Below are 12,569 nucleotides of genomic sequence, written 5' to 3' on the forward strand. Positions count from 1 at the left end.
CGCATGCGCGCCGGGAGGACGGGTAGGGGGCGGGGCCGGCGACATCCCGGCCAACCTTTGCTCACCACCCGGAGAGGCTCAGAGTTCCAGGTGGGACGTGCAGGTGAGCATCCAGGTGCAGCCTCCGCACGAGAGCCATGGAGGAAATCACGAAGGCAAAACCAGTGCATTTCACTACGTGAAAATGCAAACTCGTGCATGCCCAAAGTGGTGATGATATTAAAAGCCGGGAACAGTCGGTCATAAATATTATAATTAAGGGAGTAATGTGTCCGGCTTATAAAGAACTTACTGAAATGGATAAGCAATGCGTGCATCCTAACAGAGGCGAAGAGATGGGCCAAAGGCTTGAGGGCAGAATTCACCTATGGGGCGGGCAGTGTGCAGAACGGGGTGTCGGCCCCTGACCTTGAGCCTCACCTCCAGGACTTGCTGGTGTTGGCTGAGCGTAGTCCGCACATGCACCCCGAGCACTCCAGCAGCCGCCAAAAATCATGCTCGAGGCCAAAGTAAGGTCATGAAAAATGCTCCTGATGTTCTGGGAGGGGCGGGGGGGAGCCTACCTATTCTCAAATTCCAAATACATTAAATAATTATGCTTTTAAAAAGCATGTAAAGCACACCAAGATGTCCACAGGGACTAGATCTAGATTTTGGAATTACATTAATTTTTAAATGTCCTCTTTTATATTTCTTTCTGAGTAGTCCATGTTTGGTAGTGAACTTAAGTAACTCATAGGAGCACAGGAAAAGACCCTAAAACATTTTTTTTTCAGAAGGTGAAATTAAATAGACTTTGTATATTTTGTTGGTTAAAGATCTTTTCGTTTTTAAGTGTTTTTTTTTTCCCATCAGCAAATAAAATCACAAAATATTTGAGATGTAGGAATATGGGCAAAGCAAGCAAGCAAGGAAGCAAGCAAATAAATCCACTTTCCCACTACTCCGGCCACCAATTAATTTTTGTTTAAAGATTAGGTATATTTATTTTTTAAAATATTTTTTAATGTTTTTTAAAGATTTTATTTATTTATTCACGAGAGAGGTAGAGGTATAGGCAGAGGGAGAAGCAGGCACCCCACAGGGAGCCTGACATGGGACTCGATCCCAGGACCCTGGGATTACACCCTGAGCCAAAGGCAGCTCTCAACTGCTGAGTCACCCAGGTATCCCTATTTTATTTTATTTTTAAAAGATTTTATTTATTTATTCATGAGAAACACACAGAGAGAGGCAGAGACATAGGCAGAGGGAGAAGCAGACTTCCTGCGGGAAACTTGATGCAAGACTCAATCCCAGGATCCCAGGATCACAACCTGAGCCAAAGGCAGACACTCAACCACTGAGCCACCCAGGCACCCCAAAAGATTATTTATTTTCAAGAGAGAGCACAAGCCCATATTTGGGGGGGTGGGGCAGAGGGAGAGAAAGAGAGAGTCCCAAGTAGATTTTGTGCTCAGCATGGAGCTGCGTGAGGGGCTCCATCCCAGGGCCCCCGACCCACAACGTGAGCCGAAACCAAGAGTCAGATGCTTAAGTAATTGCATCACCCAAGCTTCCCCGCCTCACCACCACAAATTAATTTTTGCTAATTCTGTTACACTTTTCCCCTTTGAATTTTCACATTAAAATAATCATATATGTACAATTTTTATCCTTACCCCAGCCTATTAATGAGTTAAAAAAAAACACTTCATATTATATTACAAAAATGTCCCAAATAAGGGAATGGTTTTCGCATTATTACATATATAAAATAGGTTTTTTGAACATAAACCTCGGTTGAAAGAAAATGCAACAAGCTATATCTTTTGGTATGGGAGAACAGCATGTGGTGGAGAAAGAGGCTGATACAAGATGAAACCCATGGATAGAAAGATGTATACAGAAAAATATGAGTCTTAATTTCAAGCCTTAAATAACTGTGCAAAGCTTTGAAAGATTACATGTGCTACAGAAATCAACAGTATTGATTCAAACTATTGTTTTGAAAATAAAGCTTTGGAGAGGGCAGCCTGGGTGGCTCAGCAGTTTAGCGCTGTCTCCAGCCCAGGGCGTGATCCTGGAGTCCTGGGATCGAGTCACACATCAGGTTCCCTGCATGGAGCCTGCTTCTCCCTCTGCCTGTGTCTCTGCCTCTCTCTCTGTCTCTCTCTCTCTCTCTCTCTCTCTCTGTCTCTCTCATGAATAAATAAAATCTTTAAATAAAATTTAAAAATAAAAGCTTTGGAGAGATCTCCCCCTCCATGTGTTCCATGGTTGTGTTCCTAAAATACTGCCTTGAACCCGGATTGTTTTAACAGAGTAAGAGATTGGTTGTATTATCTTGGATTATCAATACTTGTTCACAACTTGCTTCATTTTCAAATAAGAACCAGACTTTAAAAGCAGGAACTCGAAGGTAGAAAAAGGCAATTTCAACATACAAATAAAATTTATCTCAGGGCAGCCCGGGTGGCTCAGCGGTTTAGCACAGCCTTCAGCCCAGGGCCTGATCTTGGAGACCTGGGATCGAGTCCCATGTCGGTCTCCCTGCATGGAGCCTGCTTCTCCGTCTGCCTGTGTCTCTGTCTCTGTCTCTGCCCTCTCTCTCTCTCTCTGTCTCTCATGAATAAATAAATAAAATATTATTTAAAAAAAGATTTAAAAAAAAAGATTTTAAGAAATTTTATTTCAAAATCCTCAAATAAGTTTCAAATTCACTGTTCTTTTTAGCAAATGAATTCATTAAAAAATAGGTAGAAAACCTCTGAATTAACATTTCTCCTTGTTATGTTAGTTTTTTGAGAAAACATGGTGATATTTGCTTGTTTAGAGATCTTGAGAACTGAAATCTCTGCATTTAAATTGAACAGAATAAGAAATGATAAATTTGTATAGGTACAATGAAAACTAAAAAGGTTTTCAAAGGTATAGAGCTTTCTAAGCTTCCATTTTTAGGATCTCTGAAGGCTGCCTTGATTATTCTAATGGCTTCAATACACTATTTTAAAATATTTCATTTAATTTCTTAAGTTATTTATTTATTTACTTATTTATTTGAGAGAGTGAGTAGAACGGAGAGGGAGAGAGAATCTGATGGAGACTGCCTGCTGAGCACAGAGTTTGATGCGGGGCTTGATCCCAGGACTCTGGGATCATGACCTGAAGTCAGACGTTTAACCGACTGAGCCACCCAGGCACCCCTGAAATATTTAATTTAGAATAAAAGGTATAAAAGGGAAGGGAATGATATAATCAGCTCCTAGGAATCTACCATATTAACAAATAGAATACACTTCAAAAAACTTATCTAAGTTCATTGGAAAGTTTATTTACTGGAATTGTTTTTTTCTTTTTTTAATTTTACATGTATCTGCCACAAAATACTAAGAAGCCTGTAAAACTAACCAAACCAAATCTGAGCGTGTAGATCTATCCTGTTAACCTGGAATTACATCCATTTTATTAGCATCATTTGTTAGTGTCATTTGTTCCCATGGTGGTTAAAGAAGAAAGCTGCAGCCTTCCCAACTGGTTATGATATATGCATAAAAATAATCTGCAAGGGTAGGGGCCCTATCCTGTTGCAGATTAATTCTGTCCTTAGCTATAGAGCTGGAGTGCTCCTTTCTGGCTATTGGACTGATGAGATTGGTATCTCACCTGTAGGTGTTTCTGTGTTTGATTTTTCTTTTAATTGTGGAGCAGGGGCACCTGGGGGGCTCTGTGGTTGAGAGTCTGCCTTGGGCTCAGGTCGTGACCCCAGGGTCCTGCGATCAAGTCCTGCATCAGGGTCTCCCCACAGGGAGCCTGCTTCTCCCTCTGCCTATGTCTCTGCCTCTCTCTCTCTCTTTGTGTCCCTCGTGAATAAATAAATAAAATCTTTTTAAAAATCATAGAGCAAAAATACCCTTCATAATCAGAAGGAAAAAAGAAGCAATTTCAAATTCTTAAAGTTGTTAGGTGACAACTTCCAAGAAATAAGTCTTCCTCTCATTCTATATTCATCAAAAATAAATGAAAACACAACTAGAAAAATGATATTTAGGGGGCTTTAACATTCCAGTGTGACCCTCCCCCTGGGGCAGGTGGCAGAGAACCCAAGGACTGGGTCCCCTAAGGGCTCTAGAGCTAATTCTCTGTTCCTTCCCCAAAGGGGAGCTCTGGGAACCTGTGCAGAAGGACCACTTTCTTTTTTCTCTTTTTAACCCACTGGGTTTTTTTTTAAATTAAGTTTTTAATTCCCATATAGTTAACATACAGTATAATATTAGTTTTAGGTGTACCATAAAGAGATACAACACCTCCATACATCATCACACATCAAACCTGGTGCTTATCACAACAGGTGCACTCCATCCCCATCACCTATTTCCCCATTCCCTCCACCTCCCCTTTACCATCAATGTGTTCTCTGTAATTAAGAGTCTATTTCTTTGTCTCTCTTTTTCCCTTTCCTCATATGTTTTAAGTTCCACCTATGAGTGAGATCCTATGGTATTTGTCTTTCTCTGACTTATTTCACTTAGCATAATACTCTCTAGCTCCATCCATATCGTTGCAAATGGCAAGATTTCATTCTTTTTGATGGCTGAGTAACATTCCATTGCATGTCTATACCACCTCTTCTTTATCCATTCATCAATCAGTGTACACTCGGGCTGCTTGCATAACTTGGCTAGTGTAAATAAAGCTTCTATAAGCACGAGGTGCACGTATCTGTCTCTGAATTCGTGTTTTTGTATTTTGGGGAGTAGATACCCAGGAGTGTGATTACTGGATCACGGGGTAACTTTCAGAGGAACCTCCATGCTGTTGTCCACAATGGCTGCACCAGTGTGCCTTCCCTGGAGGACCATTTTTGACCTGCCTGCTCAGGAATCTCTTGCAGCCAAAAGGCAGGAGACTTGTGGTGGGACTGGGAGTCTGGTGCTGTGACCAGTGACCAAGAGGCTTGTCCAAGCACTCACACCCAACGGAAGGGCTCTGGCCAGCAGGGGTCAGCCTCCACCCCTGGGACAAGTTCTGAGATTTGGGCCAGAGCTTGTGACCCCAGCACCCTTCTCTAGCTCCAGATCACTCCATATCCCTGCCTGTCCCAGGATCTACAGGGGACACAGCCAATGCCTCCAAATGCAAGAAGGAAAAAAGGTGAGTCTGGGCAGGTAGGCCCCACGGGAATTCCTTAAAGCTCAGCTGGTTTCAGGGGAGTCATGTGCCTGTGGAGAAGCAGAGACTATTGGGGGAAAGTAGCGAAAGATCTGGCAGTGGTACTTTCACTGAGAAGGAGCCAACTTCTCCTGTGCACTGTGTTAGCTTAGGCTGGACTGTCCTGCAGTGACAAACACACCCCGACATCTCAGGGGTTTCTGCTGGGAAGGGCTAATTCCTCTCACACAGGGTCCAGCATGGGCCATGCAGGCATGTTTCCAAAACTGTGATTTTCTTTTTTTTTTTTTTTTTCCTTTTCTCAAGATTTTATTTATTTTTTTTATTTGAAAGAAAGAGAGCTTATGAGCAGAGGGGAAGGGCAGAAGGAGCAGCAGACTCCCCGCTGAGAGGGAGCCTGATGAGGGGCTCAATCCCAGGACCCTGGGATCATGACCTGAGCTGAAGGCAGACGTTTAACAGACTGAGCCACCCAGGTGCCCCCTGAAACTGTGATTTCGAAGTAAATGAAGGTTTAAAAGAAAATATGAATGTTGGAATATTAGATGCCAACCTTGCAAAGCTTACTCTGCAAAGGGCCCGTGAGAGAGTGGGTGCTCTGTAGATGATGTCAAGTGCATAAGGAAAAAAACTCAGCCGGCAGGTGGCTGGGAAGCACCACCCCCCACCACCACCACACCAGGCCAGGGGAGGGAGTAGGGGCCAGAGGCCACCAGGGCTGTGTTTCCCTGGCATGTTTGACCACAGCCTGTGGGGGGCAGCCCCCTAGAGGGTAGCCAGGTAAAGGGTTTCCTTTCCTAAGCTCAAAGCCCTCTTACCAAAACAGAGCCCTGCCCTTCAGAGCTGGGTGCACGTCCCTGTGTCTCTAGTTGAGGAAATGGAACCACAGAGCAAGCAGTGACTGGTACAGGCTCTGCGAGGCCTCCCACCATGGCCACTCAGGAGTGGTCTTGTTGAGGTCACATGGGGCGGTGAAGGCGGGACCCAGCTCTGCTGCCCTGGCCTGGCGGGATATTCAAATCCTCCTCCCAACAGGACGGTGACATCGGAAGGCAAGGCTGGGGCCCCCTGTAAGGACTTTGGCTGGGGGGGAAGACACCCTGTATGGGGTCTGCAGCAATAGAGACTGAACCCCCTTTATCTGCTTCCTCTGCCTCTAAGTGTGTGGTGCTGCTCCAGGAAACCAGCTTTTCTGAGCATCTGAAATGCAGTGTCACCCACTGGGCATTAGTTTAATCACCTCCCTGGTGCTTTGCTCATCTGTAGAATGGGAGGCATACTGGTACCCACTTGCAGGGTTGATAAGAGGCTGAGTGCCTGGGTGCAGGAGATGCAATAACTACCTTAGTAACTATTACAGGGACGCCTGGGTGGCTCAGCGGTTGGGCGTCTGCCTTTGGCTCAGAGCGTGATCCCAGTCCCCAGGATCGAACCCCACGTCGGGCTTCCTGCGGGGAGCCTGCTTCTCCCTCTGCTTATGTCTCTGCCTCTCTCTGTGTCTCTTAGGAATAAATAAATAAAATCTTAAAGAAGATAACTATTACAAACACGATAACTTCCAGGTGCATGTCTAATGCCGGGTCGCAGAAGGGAAGGAGCCTTCCCCTCCGTCGTGCTCTCCTGGGGTCCACCGACACAGCGGGCGGGAGGGCGGAGACCGGCCCGGGCACCGGCCACTGGGGGGCGCCGTTGCGCCGCAGGCCGCTCCTCCCCGCGACGCTCAGGGCCACCACCAGCCGCCTCGACCGGGGAAATCCCTCCCAGTGGCCCTTCTATGGGGCTGGAGCTTTCTTCTCCGCAACTTCCATTTCCCTAGCCAGGCTGCAGTAACGATGATAAGGACCCACTTATCTGTGTGTCAGACCCTCTCCTTAGGGTCCACTTAGGGTACCACTTGTAATACTTTAAAACGTGCTTTGGAGAGGGACTTTATCAGCATTACTCAGGGTGGACACTGAGGGTCCCAGGGTGTGTGGGGGGGTCGGTTGGTGGGGGCTACTTGGCTTCTAAGGGATAGATGTCAAAGCCATCCCTGGGTTGGCCACCTCAGACCACATGGCTTCCCTCCGTTACCACCTGCCCCAGCCTCTATCTACTCAGCCCCCATTAGAGCAGGACCTGGCCGGCTACCAGTGTCCAGCCCTCAGCCCACAGATCACATACGGAGGGTATGCGCTCAGGCCAACTGACACTATCCAGCTCTGATGGATGAACAAGATCCTGGAGCCCTATATCCCACGTCCCCCCACTCAGCACCCGCATCAGCTTGCCTTGGTCTGGGCCCAGCTGCCCGCAGCTCTCAGACTCCTCATCCAGGGCTGGTGTTGGATCCAGGGCCTGGGCTCCCCACCTATGTGTTCCCCACTGCTACCTAGGTGGCAGGCACTCCACCTGGAGCCTGGGAGCCACAGGGCAGGGCAGCTGACAAGGAAGGAGATGACTCCCAGTCTGCCTCGGAGCTCTCCTGCGCCCACCTGCCAGGGATCTGGCAGTCCTGGACCAGTGTCAGTAGGGGGCGAATGAAATCCCAGGCCTGGGGGCCTCACCATCCTCTCTGTCTTCCCTATGGCAACCTGGCAATCCGTTGCGGTGGTTGTGAGGACCGACTGTGCCCTAGTGTGCAGTAAAATTGCCCTGGATAAATCAGGAGTGCAATCCACAGCCTCTGTAAACATCTGTAATGTGCATATCCTTTCCAACAAAGCAACTCCTCTTGCTTCTTTCCACCTGTCATGGGTTGTTGAATGATGTCCTCCGAAAGATTATGTCCAAGCCTTAACCCCCTCCCAAGAACCAGAGAATGTGACTTTAGTTGGGAAATGTATCTTTGCAGAAGTAAGGATCTTGAGACAAGATGATTCGGGATTACCTACCTGAGCCCTAAATCCCATGGCAGGTGTCACGTGTCATGTTGTAACACAAAAAAGGAGACACAGAGAGGGGCCACATGAAGACAGAGATGGACGCTGGAGGGGCGGTGGCCACAGCCAGGGATGCCTGGGCCCCCCAGCAGGTAGAAGAAGCAGGAGGGATCCTCCCTTAGCACCTCCGGGGGAGCGAGGCCATGGCTACACCTTGATTTTGGACTTCTGGCCTCCAGACTGAGAGAACAAACTTCTCTTGCTTTAAGTTTCCTAGTTCTTTGTAATGTGTGATGGCAGGTCTAGGAAAGCAACACAGGAACACTGCCGGTAGGAGGGAACAGAGCAGCATCCCAGGGCCTCCAACAAGACAGGCTGAGGGGCTGATCCCTGTCCCCTGCGGGAGGGATCCCAGGCAGGATGAGGCAGGTGTGAGCTTAGCTGTTGGGGCTGGGCAAGACTGGATCCAAGAGATGGGCAGGATGGATCCAGACCCCACGGTGAGCGTTCGGCGTGGAGAAGCCGTGATGAGGCCAGAGAGTGGAGTGGAGGCTGGAAGGTGGACGGGGAGGCAGGAGGTGAGGGCAGCGAGCAGAGGGCTGCAGAGGGGAGTGTGTGGTGCCTGGAACCACGGAGGCACCTACACATTGTGCCAACGTGCACGCAGCCCTGACAGGGGATGGGGTGGGCCAGGGGGGCTTCATCCCTGCCCATAGCTGGCTTTTTCACAAGGAGAATAACTCACGCCTTGGCATTAGTGAGATTAAATAGGCATCTCTTTAAAAGGAACCTTGCGCAGAATCCAAGGATCACCCCATTCAACAGGCTGGAAGGTGGAGGCCCCCAGAGGGCCACGGGGTTCTGCCGCTGGTGTCAACTGGGGCCAGTAAGGACTCCTCCCGGGCTCCCGCCTGGCCCACAGTTGTCCAGGAGCCCCGACTGCTGCAGAGGCTGCACCCCACCCACGTGGCCTGGCAGACACTGGTGATGTGTCCCCATTCTGTTCGGTACCCCATGGCACGTGTGGCTCCCCCGGGACCTGCATCCCAGTGCTGGGTGACCCCGCATGGCCCTCGGAATGAAGTGCAACTTCTCCACTTGGCCAAAGGAGCCCTCCTTGCCCTCCTGGGGACAGGATTCTAGCGAGCTCCCGGGTCACCCCCAGCCAGGGCACTTGGGACTCCCCTTGCCAACAACCCAGGCAGGTTTCACCATGAGCCTGGCATGGCAGCACAGGTACAAACTCTCTTATGTTGTCTTCACTAACAGACCACGCGGAGACAGATGAGAGGTTGCTGAGAGCACCGTGCCCAAGCCGTGCCAGAGCCAGAATACCAGACAGGGTGGCTGCGCCAGCACTCGCTCATCATCTCAGTCCTGGAGGCTGGCAGTGTGAGGTTTGGCTGCTCCGGAGGGAGCCCTCTCTCCTTGGCTTGCAGATGGGCCTTCCACGTGTGTCCTGCTCACCCCTCATGGTGACCTCGTGTTACCTCAATCACCTCTTAAAAGGCTCCATCTCCAAATACAGTGACATTCTGGGGCGCTGGGGGAGGGGGGAGGGAGGGAGGGAAGGAAGGGGAAGAAACTGAGGTTTCTTCATGGTCTGTCTTCCTCTGCAGATGGGCTGGAAGGAAGGAGACATACAGCCATTCTCAGACGGAGGGATGACAAGGAGATCGTGCTGCCAACCACACTTATCTCTAAAGAGTGGCCGGGGATCCCTGGGTGGCGCAGCGGTTTGGCGCCTGCCTTTGGCCCAGGGCGCGATCCTGGAGACCCGGGATCGAATCCCACATCAGGCTCCCGGTGCATGGAGCCTGCTTCTCCCTCCGCCTGTGTCTCTGCCTCTCTCTCTCTCTCTGTGACTATCATAAATAAATAAAAATTAAAAAATTAAAGAGTGGCCAAAGGAAGTTCCCTAAGAGTAAGAAATTATGATGGAAAAGGTCTCCTGGAATCTTAGGAAGGAGCCAAGAGCATTGGCCTGGTAAAACCAGGGGTAAGTCCATCAGACGATCCTTCTCATGAGGTTTCCAAATCATACTTGATGGTTGAGGCCAAAACTGTTAACAGTATGGGATGTGGTGCTTACTAGAGTTGTCTGCCTGTCTCTCTGTCTTTCTCTCTCTGCTCTCAGTTGCAAAAGACACCCCTTCTTTTGTTTCCCCATGCCCTAATGAGACTCCCTTCTCACGAAAGTGAAAAGTGTCCTGAGCCTGAGGCAGGAGCCACTCTTCTGTCCCCCTATAACTCCATGACCCATTTCTGGGTCCAGGGTGGTCTTATGCCCACAGTCCCCTTATACTTCTCTGTCTTTTGGATCATTTCTAGGTGGCATTTCCTAACCCGGAGGAGAAAAGCTTGCCAATTCAGCACGGCAGCTGGTGAATCGACAAATGCAGGCATTTACTGAGACTTCTGCCCCCTCTGGGGAAGCACCCTGCTTCCAGTCCCTGAGCTTCCCAGGCTGATGCCTCCTGGGAATCAGTGTGGTGGGGGTGACTCAGGGCTGACCAGTCATTGTGTCCTGGCCCCTGGCTGCAGAGATCTGGAGATCCGGTGGGGAATCACCAGGGGACAGGAGGGTCGGGAGAGGGTCCCAGGATGCTTGTGGGAGCTGTGGGGGGTGGGGGTAAGAGAAGCTGCCGCTGCTGGGGACCATCTGTCCTTACCTTATGAGGGGAGAAGATGCAAAAGTTGAAGGACAGAGACACTGATGTGTTGAGCCGCCCCCACCCCCAAGCACACCTGGCCTTTCAACAAGGTGAACCCCAAGGACAACGATCTAGAGGCAGCACGAGGATTCTCACTTGGCAGGTGCAGAAACAGTCCAAAGAAAGAGTTCTTTTGAGTTCTGCTTCTGGGATCTCACCACTGGACAGGCTTATTCAATCAAACCCCTTCCTGCCCCTGGTACTTTCTCAGTAGTTGACCCCCATGTCTGTGGCATAGATCTAAAGCTAGTGCTGCCAGACAAAATACAGGATGCCCCCTTAAATTTGAATTTTGAATGAACAATGAATAATTTCTTAGCATAAGTAGGTCTCATATTACATGGGACATACGTATACTAAAAAGTATGTTGTTTATCTGAAATTCAAATTTCACTGGGCAGGTCGGGCTTTTGTTTGCTTAAACTTAATAGCACTGTCTAAGGCGCGAAGGGAGATGCAGCAAAAAGGTGAAGGCCACCTTCCTAGGAGGAGCAGAGTTAGGTCAGGGGGTTGGACGCAAGAAGCAGTCTTGAAGAATCATCCTCCTGTCTCCTGCCAGAGTGCCCACATCAGCCATAAAGGTGGTCATCACAACGTTTTGCCCGTCAGGTCAAGTGAAAACGTGACCTGGGGTGAAAATGTATTAACCATCAACAGTCTAGTGTGAATTAGTTTACAAAGATGTGCATTTAAGGCAGCCCCGGTGGCCCAGTGGTTTAGCGCCGCCTTCGGCCTGGGGTGTGATCCTGGAGACCCTGGATCGAGTCCCCACATCGGGCTCCCTGCATGGAGCCTGCTTCTCCCTCTGCCTGTGTCTCTGCCTCTCTCTCTCTGTGTCTGTCATGAATAAATAAAAAGAAACAAAAACAAAGATGTGCATTTACTCATTATTGTCAGCTATGCTGTGGGGACGACACTCCATTCCTTTTTCCCTGAAGTGTTTGTCTCCAGCGCACGAAAGATCAAATGTAAAATGGTTTCCCTGTGGCCAGTCAACCTGGGCTGCACATGTGAATCTTCGGGGAGCTTTACAAAATCGTAATATGCAGGCCACACAAATTCCAATTAAACCCAATCTCTGGGGATGTGCTCTAACCACTCTCTCTTTCCCAAGGTGATTCCACTGTGCAATCGAATTTAAGAATCAATAGAAATAATTGTTCTGGGCCAGTTCGAGTCCTGGTGAGGGCTGCTGCTGTCTGGCAGCCCACTCTGTACCAGGCATCTCGCAGACAGATTCCATTTGGTTCTCCCAATAGTCCTGCAATGCACACCTTGTTCATCTCACAGTTCACATGAAGTTGCAGGCTCACAGGGGTGACTTGACGTACTCCAAGTGACACAGGTTAATAGGCCTGAGGATTTCTTGCCTGAATCCACAGTCCTTCCACCATGCTGCTTCCGGGCTCTACAGCTTTGGATGGGTGCCTTCCCTGGGTGGTCCTGTACTCCGTCACCTGTAGAACAAGGGGTAGAGGATGCTGGTCAGCAGGGGTCACCCATTCTGCAGTGTCATGGGGCAGAGGGGAGAGGCAGTCAAGAGTGAGGCAGCATCATGACAAACAAATGGTGGAGGGTCAACTCTGGAGGTCCTGGGCATGTCCTCAGTGTGCATGACAGCTTAGAGTGGGGTGTCCTTGCAGGGGACATGGGAGATGCCTCATGAAATAGCCTAAGCAGACTTTCACAATGATCTTCAGCAGAGTAACTGACATAACTGTGCAGTACCTCCCAGGTGATGGGGTGAACTGGACCATTGTCCACACCAGGCACTGCGTGGCTGCTCCAGTCATTGCTGCTCTCTCCATCCTCGTCCCATATTACAGATGAAGAAATCAAGGCT

At 49.2% G+C, this 12,569-nt stretch overlaps 1 long non-coding RNA gene across 3 annotated transcripts; it reads left to right on the plus strand.

Moving 5' to 3' along the window:
* The first annotated feature begins 27 nt into the window (after nt 1-27).
* LOC112923962 (uncharacterized) lies at nt 28-11,529 on the plus strand. 3 transcript variants are annotated; one of them, XR_003235800.2, is made up of 5 exons: nt 36-103; nt 4,740-5,133; nt 9,282-9,409; nt 9,632-10,011; nt 10,344-11,529. It is a non-coding gene; the product is annotated as an uncharacterized lncRNA (long non-coding RNA). The 3 variants fall into 3 exon arrangements; XR_003235801.2 differs by having other exon boundaries at nt 28-103; nt 5,052-5,133; nt 9,632-11,529; XR_012001441.1 differs by having other exon boundaries at nt 9,632-11,529.
* The last annotated feature ends 1,040 nt before the right edge of the window (nt 11,530-12,569 follow it).

The sequence above is a fragment of the Vulpes vulpes genome, chromosome 5 (assembly GCF_048418805.1).
Source record: "Vulpes vulpes isolate BD-2025 chromosome 5, VulVul3, whole genome shotgun sequence".
NCBI lineage: Eukaryota > Metazoa > Chordata > Mammalia > Carnivora > Canidae > Vulpes > Vulpes vulpes.